This window comes from Eschrichtius robustus, chromosome 6 (genome assembly GCF_028021215.1).
Source record: "Eschrichtius robustus isolate mEscRob2 chromosome 6, mEscRob2.pri, whole genome shotgun sequence".
NCBI lineage: Eukaryota > Metazoa > Chordata > Mammalia > Artiodactyla > Eschrichtiidae > Eschrichtius > Eschrichtius robustus.
Window position 1 is genome coordinate 80450889 of NC_090829.1, and position 13302 is coordinate 80464190.

Consider the following 13302-nt stretch of genomic DNA (forward strand, 5'->3'; position numbering starts at 1 on the left):
CTTGCAAAACATACAACATATTAACATACAACATATATAGGATTACTATCTATAATATACAAGAAATTCTTACACTCTGAAAAGAAAAAGACCAGTAACTCGAAAAATGAACTAAGTATATGATTAAGCAATTTACAGAACAGAAAATCCAAAAGGGGAAAGAAAGAGAAAACATAAACAGCTTCACTAGTAGTCAGTGAAATAAAAATGAAAGGAACAACAAATTATCACTATTCACTTACCAGAATGGCTAAATTATGCAAAGTACATTGTTACAGTCTTTAAGGAGGCAATCTATTAACATTTTAAATAGACCAATCTCATACCTGGGAATCAGTCCCTCAGAAATTAAAGTACCAGGGCATTTGGATATACACATAAGGATGTTTATTGAAATGTTGGTGGCAGTGACAATTTTTTTTAAAAGAATTTGAATGTCATGAATAGGGAAACTTGAATAAATTTTGGTACATCCATACTGTGGAACATTATGCAGCCTCTAAAATAAAAGAACGAATCAGAGCTATACCAGTTGAACTGGAAGGATTTTTATAACATTGTTTAATGAGAAAAGCAAGAAGCAGAGAAATGTTTACACTATAATTACTCACTTTGTAAAATATATATATAGATAGATATCAATATATATGGTTATATTAGCAAGCTTAACTTTTTTTTAATTAATTAATTTATTTATTTATTTATTTTTGGCTGTGTTGGGTCTTCGTTTCTGTAAGGGCTTTCTCTAGTTGCGGCAAGCGGGGGCCACTCTTCATCGCGGTGCGCGGGCCTCTCACTATCGTGGCCTCTCTTGTTGCCGAGCACAGGCTCCAGACGCGCAGGCTCAGTAGTTGTGGCTCACGGGCCTAGTTGCTCCGCGGCATGTGGGATCTTCCCACACCAGGCCTCGAACCCGTGTCCCCTGCATTAGCAGGCAGATTCTCAACCACTGCACCACCAGGGAAGCCCAGCATGCTTAACATTTTAAATAGTTGAGAATGAGGGAGAGTAGTGAGGGGAGAGTCAGGTAAGAAAGGAGAAAACTAAAACAGAGGGTGTCCTAAACATAGCATACATGAAATCATTCCATTTGTGCATATGTGGTGGAGGGACATGTGCATAAAGATATTCATGAAAATAGGATCATCAAAACATTAACAGTGGTTACTTCAGTGTGTTGGGGGTTAATTTCCTTCCTTATACATTTAAGTATTTGAATTTTTACAATAAGCACAGTTTATATACAACCAAAGAATGGTTATTTATTTTAAAACGTGTGTGGCCAGTCGCCATGGGGGATGAAGTTGAGTCAGAAACACCTTCTGCCTTGCAAGCTCTGACAGTGGGGAGAAAAGAAGACACAGCCAGCTGTAACATACAGACCAACTTAGTGAGTGCTGTAACAGAAGCACAGAGTGCTGGGAAAGGGACACTATTTGATCTCCCAGATCTGACTGGGAAGATCTGGAAGAACTTCGTTAAAGGAGAAGGCAGTTGGATCTTGAAGGCTTGGGAGCAATTCAACAGGTAAAGAAGGGGATACAGAGAAATCCAGGATAAGGGAACAGAGTGGCCAAAACACACAGGGGCATTAAACAACCAGGGTATATTCAAAGAATGGCAATTGGTGCAACTCAGTATAACTGGAACACAGGTGCTGAGTGGACCGAAGGTTGGAAAGGTAAGCTGGTTTCCAATTGTGAAAGTAGTTTGGACTGTATTCCAATTGCAGAGGGGGTTTACTGCAGGTCTGTGGCAGGGGAGGGGAGGTATGTTTTGCTTATTTTGTCAGGAGAGCAACATTCTTAGTTCTGTTTTGGGAGTGGGGAGAGGCAGGAGGCAAGGAAACTTAAAATGATTCGGGCCAAGGTAATCAAAATCTAACAAGAGCAGCAATATGGGAAAGCAGAGGAGGGGAAAGGTTCCAGAAACTTTTCTGAGGTAAATAGGGCAGGCCTTGGTGGAAGATGGAAAACCTTCTGCGCCTGGCCAACTGAGGGCTTGGGGATACTTCAATTTGAGAAAAAGAACACTGGGATTGAAGGTGGGAACCACGTTGGGAGAAAAATTCCAATATCTTGCAGAATATGGTGAGAATAATGGGCTAAAAGCAAGAAGAAATTCTGAGGAAAAATAAAAGCCCCACAGAGATGGGAAGGACAAATCCTCAATCTGAACCACAGAAGTGAAGCCCTGGTTCTGGTCTCTTAAGTCAGCTGTCCTAAGGAGAAGATAAACCCATGTGCCTTCTTAACCAAAGCAGCCCCCAAGGAGGAGGATCAAGTTGGTTCCGCTCACTGTCCGCATGTTCCAAATGAAAGGGCCTGGCTGTATCGAATGAGAGATCTGGGAAGAGTCCTGGATAAAATCTCGGACATAATTCCTGCTCCTGGGAAACAGAGCCTGAGCGTCTTCCTCCCCGCTCCGCCGCGGAGTCCCCGGGGGAAGCCCAGCTCACGCGGAGCGGGGCGCGGCGCACGGATCCGCGTGGCCCCGAGTCGTACGGGGCCGTACGGGGCCGTACGGGGCCGTACGGGGCCGACCCCCCCTCCCGGGCAGAGCGCCGGGTCCGGCGCGGCGCGCGGGGCGGTGCCAGGGGAGGGGCAGGAGGCCCGACCCCGCCCCAGCCGGCCAGGGGCTGTCCCGAAGGCACATCGCGCCCTGTGCAGATCTCAGATCCTCGCGCCGCCGTCGCGCCGCCGTCGCGCCGCCGTCGCGCCGCCTCCGCGCCCGCCTCCCGGCTCCTGGTTCGGAGATGGGCGCGGCGCCCTGCAGTGCTGCCCCCGCCCCTCCCCGTCCCTTCCGGCCCCGCGAACCCGAGAGAGACCCGGGCACCGCGGGCGTCCGCAGCCGGCCTGGTCTTGGCGCTCCTTGGCGGTCCGGGACCTGGTGAGGTGAGCAGCGCGCCCTGGAGGATCCCAAATTCGGGAGTTTGCAGGACCTCTCTGTGGACACGATATATCCACAAAACATCAAACACTTAAATTCTAAAGTAAAAAGGGGAAAGGGGGGAAGGGCGTTCTCTCCTCTCCAGAATCTGGGCAGCTTCTTTGGAAACGGTAAAGAAACTATCTTAGAAATTGGAGGCGAGCCGGGGTCACTGACCAGGGATGCCCGTGGCAGCTTCCTGCGAAGAGGAGGGTTGCTGGTATTTGTCTGGAAGAGGGGCTGCGGCTGTTCCGTTTTGTTAAACGAGCGACGGTCTGCTGAAACGGAGGGATCCGGGAACAGCGTGTAGACCTCCCAGAGCCTCCTCACCGAGCTTGTCCCCAAACCTGCCTGGTGGCGGAGGGGGTGGGAGGCACGTGCACCCCAGGGTGCCGGGTGGCGGATAGGGTGGACTCCCTCACGGGCACTGTGAGGTCCTGAACAGAGAAAGTTTTATTGCACTGCGGTTAGTCGAACTGCCTTGTTCTGGGCAGAGGAGAGTCGCCCGGGAGCTGCAGCATCCTTGTAGCTCTCTCCGAAACTAGAGGCCACTTGTTAGAACTTGAGTGGTGTATGTCTAGTTATACGTGCTACGCTGCGGAATATGAACCGTGAGGTTTTTCTTTAGAATTGAGTTGTTAACATTTTCGAATAGGAATCTGTGGGGGAGAGACGTCATTGCTTGCTCTCTTACTCTTCCCTTTGTTGGTTTCCTAGGTACATGCGTGCATGAATAATAGGCAAATTATGTCCTAGCCTATAATGAAATGTCTTTGCTGGTGTAGTCCTTTAACCAGGATATGGAGGGCAACATTAAATTATTGCACCCCTAAGTGAAAGATTTTCAGGTGGGGATTAAAAGCTGGAAAATTTGTTGATATAATTGTATGAGGCAGCAAAGCCTGCAAAGGAAAACTAATTTTTCTCCACCAATGGCTAAATGCAGCATAGAAGGCCTCCCTGCAGGCTGGGTAGCAGCCAGGCTTGCAAAACAGTAGCTTCTTCCCCTGCTGCAGTTGGAGCAAATGCGTAAATGGCTAAATAAATGGAGATAAATGGCTGAGGAAGTGGTTGTACATAGTGTAAGGCAGTTTGAGTCTGGAGAAGAAAATGCCTTGGCAGGCTTTGCTTGAGTTAGGGATCTCTTGGGAGGGGACTGGTGGCTCTCTGGTCCCCATTTTGCCAACCTAATTCCACTTCAGGGCCACCACTGTCTCTGGAGTGCTCCCTGTATTTCGCTTTCTCTTCCGCCTCCAGCTTTTAGCTTTTCCCTGTTCCCCAGTAAAGGCTAGCATTGAGCTTGGCAGAGGCAGAGTTATGGTGCCCTGGGGATAGAGAACTTCCAAGTCTAGTGAAAGCAGAGTTGTGGCCTAGGGGAGACTCAGGGTGGGTGGGGTGAAGCAACTTCCAGCCTAGACTTCCAGCCTAGAAGGCTCTCAAAAGAGTGGGAGGGTAATGATGGAGGGAAAGAGATTCTCTGGGGAGGACAATAGGTGCTTAACAGTTTGTTTCCTGCTGAGGGTTTTACTATTTCTTTTTTTGTTGTTTGACCATAAGGGCATTTCCAGATGGAGTTGGGGGAGTATAGAACTTCTCTGAAAAGTCTCTCCTTTTCCCAAATTTGTATTTCTTTCAACTCCCTTGTAGGTTTTCAGAGAGTAAGTGAGGGCAGGGGGCGAGAGAAGAAAGAAGCACTGAGGCTCTGCCTTTCCACAGAGACAATGGAACGTGGACTGACTTGGGCCCAGAAGGTGGAAAGTTGAAAGTTGAAAAGAATGTTCCACATTTAGTTAAAAATCAGAGCCTTTATTTTGCAGAAGGGCATTGAGAACCATAACACTTACCTTTAGTTACTGATGAGTTTTGCCTGATAAAGGATCCAAGTTCCTACCTCTCTTTTTTTTCTCCAGCATTTTATTGTGAAAAATTTCAGCATTTTATTGTGAAAAATTACAGAACTCGAATCAGAAGGTGGTTAAGAAATAGATGAGTGAAAGATATTGACATTTCGGGGTTGGGGGAGGATCTTATTCTTCTGACTCTTCCCTAAGAATCCTAGGCACATCTCTTCATTGCTTCCTTTTTCCCATTCTTAAAACATCAGTTGGATGATCTCACTCCCCTGCTTAATACCCTCCAATGGAATAAAATCCCTCACACTTGGAATAAAATCCAGCTCTCTACCAGGACTTAACAAAGCCCTATGTGATCTGGCCTCTTTGCCCTTATATTCTGTCGCTCTCCCCTCACTTTACTGTCTTCCTTGCTTTTCTTTGCCTGAACACTCTTCCCTCAAATACTTGCAGTGCTTCTTTCCTCAGTTCATTCAGGGCTCTTTTCAAATGTGACCTCCTCCATCAGGTCTTCCTTGACCACCTGATCCAAAACCGCACTTTGTCACTCCCTGTCCTCTGACCCTGCTTTAGCTTTCTTCACTGTACTTACCATTACCCAGCATTAAATAGTATATCTGTTTCTTTATTAATCATCCGTATATCCCCCACTCAAATGTAAGCTTCAGTAAGGACAAGAAATTTTTTGTTTTATTCATGGCTATGTTCCTGTTTGGCATATTGTAGGCAATTAATAAATAATTGTTGAATTAATTAGATAATTAAATGACACAAACAAGACATTGCCTCCCATAAGGGTTACAGAACCCTTGGTAAAATACTAGAAGTCCTTGTAAGTAATTCAGGTTAATCAATATTTTATAGGTAAATGGTGATCCTGGAGCTCAGTGGCCACTCTTATCTCCACAGTGCTTTGAAGCTGAATCCTGTGTTAGAAGCTGGGCTAGTTTTGACAAACCCTTATCCCAAACAAGATATAAAAAATTTCAATCCTAGAAATTTCCCCCTTGCCCCTTTCTAGTTACTCCCACCCCCCAGAAGCAACTGTTGTTATGATTTCTGTTACCATAGATTAGTCTTGCTGGTTCCTGAACATATAAATGCATTCACACAGTATGTACTTTTGTGTCTGGCTTCTTTTTGCTTGGCACAATGTCTGTGAGATTCAGCCATGTGGTTGAGTGTAAAAGTTGTTTATTTATTTTTATTTCAAGATAGTATTCCACAATATGAATATCTACCTTCTATTTATCCATTCTCTTATTGATGGACACTTGGGTTGTTTCCAGTTTGGAGCTATTTTGAATAAAGGTGCCATGAACATTCTTTTTTTTAAAATAAATTTATTTATTTATTTATTTATTGTTGGGTCTTCGTTTCTGTGCGAGGGCTTTCCCTAGTTGCGGCGAGCCGGGGCCACTCTTCATCGCGGTGCGTGGGCCTCTCACTGTCACGGACTTCTCTTGTTGCGGAGCACAAGCTCCAGACGCGCAGGCTCAGTAGTTGTGGCTCATGGGCCTAGTTGCTCCGCGGCATGTGGGATCTTCCCAGACCAGGGCTCGAACCCGTGTCCCCTGAACTGGCAGGCAGATTCTCAACCACTGCGCCACCAGGGAAGCCCCATGAACATTCTTATAGAGTCTGCCTCATTTTGGCTTCTGTGTACTTCTTTGAAAACCTTTGTGCCTCTAGTGCTGAGAGAAGTATGGCAAGGTTATGGTGGCTATGACCGATGTGGCAGCCCTCCTGCAGCCCAACCGTGCCCTTCCTAGACAGCCCCACTGGGCGCTGACTTCCACTGCAGAGGGAAAGCACTTGGAAAAAGAGTGCGCAGGCAAACTGGGGAGCCCTCGGGTGCACTTTCAGTGTTTCTAGATCCTTAAAAGAGACTGTAGAATGCCTGCCGCCATTGCTGTTGTATTCACCTCCTCCTCTCAGCTCCCCATCCCAGTACAAGTTGACTCTAATTAGCCATCGAGCATTCTGTTCTCGAGGGGTTTAAATATTTATGAGTAAGAGTCTTGTTCAGAGCCTGATAAAATATTTATGTGTGTCCATGGGGCACTGGTTTCCATCTAGACTTCTCAAGGTGTTCTTTTGGAGACACTTGTCATAATCATGAGCTACTCCGACAGAGATAGATGATACGGCCAGAGAACATTGGTAATACTGAACCCACCTTGCTTTCTAGGGATGGGGGAGAATGAGCCTTCAGAAGAATGAGCATTAATAGTATCTGGATCGGGAGAAAGACTGACAACAATGACTTGGGAAAAGCAGGGCCTGTTAATGGAGTGCCCCTGAGGGTGTGAGTCCAGAGGGGATGGTGGAAAAGAGCTTGTCAGCGTGAGGAGGGATTAATTAAGATGGAATGCATTCGTTCCAAATAGAAGAATAAAGAAATCAGCCTTTAAAGGACACAGTTCCTTTGACAGCAATGTAGACAAGGCCTGTATAAGACAGCTGTGCTGAGTGCTATAATTATCACACCTGCTATGAAAATATGGGAGAAGGAGTGGAGGCTAGCCAGCGTTTCCAGGGGTGGGGGGGCCGGGGGAGAGAACTAGCTATTTCAGGAGGAATTGTTATTTTCATCCAAGGAAGAAGTGCCTTTTGAGTCAAGTTTTGAAGGAGGTGTGGCTCTCTGACTGGCAGCTGTGGTGTGGAAGGGCATTTCCAGACAGACAGAGTAACTTAAGCAGACATTTGAGTCAGGGCCAAAGTGCTGGTGTGGCTTTGAGTGAGGTGAAGACGGGGGTCAGGGAGGGTCAGGGCAGGTTTGCAGTAAGAGGTAAAGCAGGAGAGCTAAAGGCCAATTGTAAAGGACACAGGAGCCTGGACTTTAGTCTGTTTGTTGTAGGGAGCCATGTAACTCTTGATTGGGTCAGATTTTGAGCAATTCTTGGGCAGTGCCTCCAGCCCAAGCAAGGCTTTGAGGTCTGTTTATGTCCAAGGCACTTCCAGAATATTCTCCTGTGTCCAATCCAGTCTAGAGACTTTGTACAATCTACTCTAAGGGTTGTAAACAAGAGGAGGTCAGATTCATTCAATATACTTCTGGGATTAACCAGAAACAGATCTCACCCATCACACAAATACTCAGAATGCTCCAAGTCAAACTGAATTCATAGGCTGTATGCTGCATCCTCTGATCTCTTTCATGGCCACTTTGCCTCAGTGGGAGGGAATTGAGAGGGTCTAAGTACCCCTTTATCACCTGAACCTAAATCTGGGTGAGTATACTTCAGGCTGGGTTGCCAAGCAACAGAGGACCAAGCGATGAGGCCGGCAGACCATCTCTGCAAGATTCAGGCCTGCTTCAACCCGGTTCCTGGGCTGTGACTAGAGAGGCAACTGGCAATAGAGGGTTGAGGCCATGCAGATTGACAAGCTATAGACAGGACTGCTCGGTCACCTTCCACATGTGTTCTCCCGTCAGATCACAGATTCCTATTCAAAAGTGCCTCAGGATGTTTATTTTTAATCCATAATAAAAATAAGGAGGTTAGGAGGGGTGTGAAACCTCTCGGTCATCTCCACTTTATGGTGTTTGTGATAAGGAAGAGATAATTGTAGACGTGATGGTCTGGGGATAGTCAGTCTTCAGCGCTGTGGTGAGGAACTTTGCATATGTGTAGATTAGCCGGAGAGCTCTGGAGTTCTGATGGGGAGAAGCGATTTCTTGGTGTGAGGACAGAAAAAGGCATGGGAGGACCTCTTAGAGAAACTTCATGATTCTGCCCAGGGCCTTGCTATTTGGAACTGCTCTCTTGCTGCTGTGGGTACCTGTTCTAGAGTGACATTGGGAACACCCAAGAAAGAATTCTCTGGGCCTTCCCATTGCTGTCTGCCTATGCTGCAATGTCAGACTATCAATCAGCACTGTCACCTCACCATCCTGATTTTCCAAGGGTAATTGGGGAGACCTTGGGAGGGGAGGCAGAAGCGAAAGTCTTAACTAGGGAAATGGCAAGACTCCAGGCCAACAACGTCCTTCTTGGTTCTAATTTAAGAAATTCCTGATTTTTGCATGAAGTGGAATCTTGCAAGGGCCACATTAGCTGTAGTATTTCCTCTGAACAGGTGAAAAGGGTGCATCCTTAATTGAGTGCCTTTTCCAAATGGACATTTCAGTGATTCTGTGTTGTGCCCTGGCTGGTGATGGTTGCCTGCTTTTGGATGCTGTTTAGATAAACCCAGGAGATTGGAGTGAAGAGGAAGCAGAAAAGATGATGGCAGGAGACAGGAAAGGGAAGAGAGTAGTGACCTGCTGGGGTCCTAGGTACCCAGTTATCTGAAAATGAAAGACTGGATGAAAGAACATCAAATAACCACCCATGGGAATCTTTATGTGCAAATATTGCTGACTTCCAAGGCAGCTGTGAGGAGAAAAGAAGGGCGGAGACATGAGGCTGCTGTCAGTCAGTTTGAGGAATATTAATACAGGCTTGACACACCAGAACACATAGCCACACCACCACCCTGCAGATCCCAGCAGTAATACACTGTCCAAACCCCCTTCGCACTTCCATCACATTCTCTCATATTCATGCATAATATTAGTTATGTATGTGAGACATTTCAGCTGTACTTGCAAAGATACACAAATGCAGACTGACTTTATAACGTAAGTATAAAGATAAGAAGAAACTATTCTAAAATATTACCAGCAGTGGGATTATAAATGATTACTTTTCTTTTTTTTAAACTTATCCCTGTTTTCCGTGATTGCTATTATAAGTATGGATTTCTATGATAATCAGCAAAACATTAAGTAAAAAAATCTTTTAAGGGGCTAAGTAGGGAGAAAGAAGAAGAGGCATAGATGGAGGACAGTAGAATTGTACAAGAATAGAAAAAAAAAATGTTGGAAGATGAATGAACAAAAAAGTTAATTCTTTTCAGGCTGCTAGCTTCTGCATATTTTTTTGTTCATTACTGAATATCATATATCTCCTGCCCCCCAGCCCCAAGGATCTGGAAGCTTCTATTAGCATGAAACCAAATTGCAAATACTAAGCCAAGTGTCACACCTCCAAGGCCTTAATGCAATCCTGTGGGTGACAATTGGAAGTCCCACAACTGGCTTACAGATGTCCACCAAGGTGCTAACACAGAACACTTCAAACCTGGGCGGCAGCATCTTTCCCACAGAGTTTAATATTTATTCCTGCAGCGGCCGGGCCAGCCTTGTGCATCTCATCTCTGGAATATGGAACAGGGACCAACAAAAGCTGTGTGTAGTTGGAGTAGTGGGATTTTCCCAGACAAAAGCCTGTTCTATTCTCATCCACGCCTCTGCCTGCTGCTCACTGGCTCAGGCAACCCCTTGGGAAGCTCTGCGGCTGAGCCTTTGGAGAGGTAGATGTAGTTTTCATTTCACAACCACTGGCCTTTTCCAGAGGCACTGTCGAGTCTGTGCTTTAATTGGCTTCTACTGAGGGACACGTGGTGAGGCCTGTCTCCGGGAGCAGAAATTGCTGTCTACCTTTACCCACCAGGATCAATTTAAAGCAAATGCCAGAGAACTATACACCCCACTGAACTCTGGGGTCTGGCATTACTTGTAATAATACAGTCTCAATAAGTCCTTTTTATATTTTTAATTTATTACTTTTTTAAATTATAGAAGTAATACACACTCATTATAACAAGTCTAGTAAATAGCAGTATAGAAAGAAAACGTTACTCATCTCCACCTACTTTCCTTTCCACCTTCCTGACAAAACCACTTCTTCACCCCTTTTCTACTTTCAAACAAACATAGGTAGAGCTATTTTCTATTTCATATGTAAATGGGATCATATAATACAAGTTGTTCTGTTTCATTTTATTTATCATATTCCTTTATTATTTATTTATTTATTTATAATATTCCTTTGCAGAAAGTTCCGTAATTTTTCCCATTATTTTTGTATTGATAGATATTCTGCATTTTCCTCCAGTGTTTTTTTTGTTTTGTTTTTTTACACGACAAACTATGCCACAGTAAACGTTCTACATTTATCCTTACACTTTGGTTTTTATTTCCATAGGAAAATCCCCCAAATTGGCATTTCTGGGTCAAAGGGAACACACACAATTTTACTGCTTACTGTGGGTTTCCCCTACAGCAGTTGTTTCCCTCCCTCCTTTTGTCTTGCTCTCCCCTCTCCCACCGCCTTTCTCCAGGGGAGCCTGTGTATTTAGGCAGGAGAGCCCTGCAGTGAGAACTCATCCTTGCCAAGTGTGGATTATATCAGCTCAGTGGGGAGCAGGGTCTGCAGTGTCTTGGTTGCATTGTGTCTCCATTGCTTCTGGTTGGCCAGACTGTTTACAATTCCCCTTGCTCATTTATTCCATGCTGAGGAATTATACATGGTCTTCATCTGTGGCAGGGGCAGCATGATCAGTGGGGAGGGGGCTGCTTTCAGAGAGAATAGGCTGTTACAATGCTTTCTCACAACGCCGTATCTGCTAATGTTTTTGTTAATGTCCTTTCCTTAATAGTTGGATTGAGAAAAGTCCTTTGATTCCATCCTGGTCTTCTCCCTCTATTTTGAGGGATTTGGGATTTGGGGGTTTTTATGAGTATATAGTCAATCAACTACAATTGATTACTTGACATGAGGATAATTAGTTGAGAAGGTAGGGGTCTTGGAGCTTAAGGATCGGTGCCAAGCAACAGATGCGAACATTTTTAAACAAATGATTTTACTCAACCTGGTATTGGTAGTGAGCTTCCCAAGACTACTTGGCTTTCATTTTTAGTTTTGCTCTTGTTTGCATGTAAAAATTCAGTCTAGCCCATAAGGCTGGAGAGGAGTGGGATTCCTCACCACGCTAGGGCTAGAGAAAATATCAGAGAAGCATTAAGGGAAGCTGGTGAGTATGAACAAGTGAAATATAAATGGTGAACTGACAAAGTAGCAAGAAGTATATGAGATTTTTAAATCCTCAGCTGAAGGCTGCTGTGTGGGCCTGTGAGTTCATGGACACGCTATGGAAATCTGTGATCTCTAATCTATATTACAAACCCAGTTGTGATTCTGTGTTCAGAATGCAAACATAAGCTAAGTGGAGGGAACAAAATCATGAAGTCCTATGGCAGACATTTTGCTGTTGGCTTCTATAACACATGCTGCAATTTTTGCTCAGTAGCTTTGAAATGGATTTTTATGTCCTAGATTGAAAACTAAAGAAAGAAATGAAAACCAGAATAGAAGTTATTGTGATTAATTTCTAAGGAGAAATTTTAACTTTAGTTTGGACGTATATAAACCTGAAGCATAAGCATCATCCTTTGTGTTAATACTTTTACATCAACATTTATTTTCAAGAATGCACTGATGGAGTAATAATGATAGTTAAACCAATCCCTATAATAGGTTTGTCTCTTACAACTTAGGGATTCTATAATGTATCTTAATTGGTCTCACAGTTAATAGTAAGGATAGTTATGTCTTATACTGTTTGCACTGTGATTTGCATCTGTAAAGATTATCTTTAAACGGTTTGGTCTTGACAGTAAAAATAATTTAAGCTTAAACATATTACAAGACATTAAGCATCTGCTTCTGGCCGTAATGGTCTACCTGGTAGTAGACCATTGCTCCCAGAGGGGACATCTAGAAAAGCTGGATTTCAAAAATCTATTTGAAGGTGTAAAAGACCTACCAAGGCAGCCAGTGCTTGAGAACTAAGACCTTAGAAAGAAGAGAAATTCATTGAGTGCCCTACATCCTAGGTTGCATTTTTCCTTGAGACATTTACCATTTATTAAGTAGCATGTGAGGAGAAGCTAAGAACCCAAGCAAAAAGCAGCTGCTAAGACTCAGAGAAGCTGGGCAGAACATTCTGCAGCCTGATAGGGCTGGGGAGGGAAAAAAGGGCGAATTCAAGGATACTAAGTGAGCCGGGACAAAAGAGGCCATGCTCATGGAAAGAAAAGAGGCACAGAGGAATCAGCTCAACAAGTTTGAACCATTTTCCTTATAAGTCATTCACCAATGTATAGGTAGCACAGACCAAGAGGTAAGAAAGCCAAACAGAAAGCAGGTGCTAAAAAGCTAAGGTAACCAGAGCTATTACAATCTCACTGTGCTGGGGAGATTAAAATGGGGGTGTTAGGCCCGCCAAAGTGGAAGGGCCTGAAAAACACTGCAGCGGTTAATTTTATGTGTCTATTTGTGTCGGCCACAGGATGCCCAGATATCTGGTTAAACATTATTTTGGGGTGTATCTGTGGGGTGTTTCTAGAAGAGATTAGCATTTGAGTTAGGGAACTAAGTAAAGCAGTTGGCCTTCCTCAATGTGGGTGGACATCACCCAGTCTGTTGAAGGCCTGCATAGAACAAAAAAGGCAGAGGAAGGTTGAAATTCCTCTGCCTGACTACTGAGCTGGGACATTGATCTTCTCTTGCCCTTGGCACTCCTGGTTTTCAGGCTTTCGGACACAGACTGGCACCTACACTATCAGCTCTCTGGCTCTCAGGCCTTTGAACTACACCACTGGCTTTCCTGTGTCTCCAGCTTGTGGATG

At 44.7% G+C, this 13302-nt stretch overlaps 1 protein-coding gene across 4 annotated transcripts in view; it reads left to right on the forward strand.

Moving 5' to 3' along the window:
- The first annotated feature begins 2701 nt into the window (after positions 1 to 2701).
- The window catches only part of GPR156 (G protein-coupled receptor 156), an 88925-nt gene continuing 78324 nt past the window's right edge, over positions 2702 to 13302 (forward strand). For all 4 annotated transcript variants that reach the window (XM_068546669.1, XM_068546670.1, XM_068546671.1 and 1 more), the window contains exon 1: positions 2702 to 2894. The gene's annotated coding sequence lies outside the window, so the exon portion shown is untranslated. The remainder of the gene's footprint in view (positions 2895 to 13302) is intronic.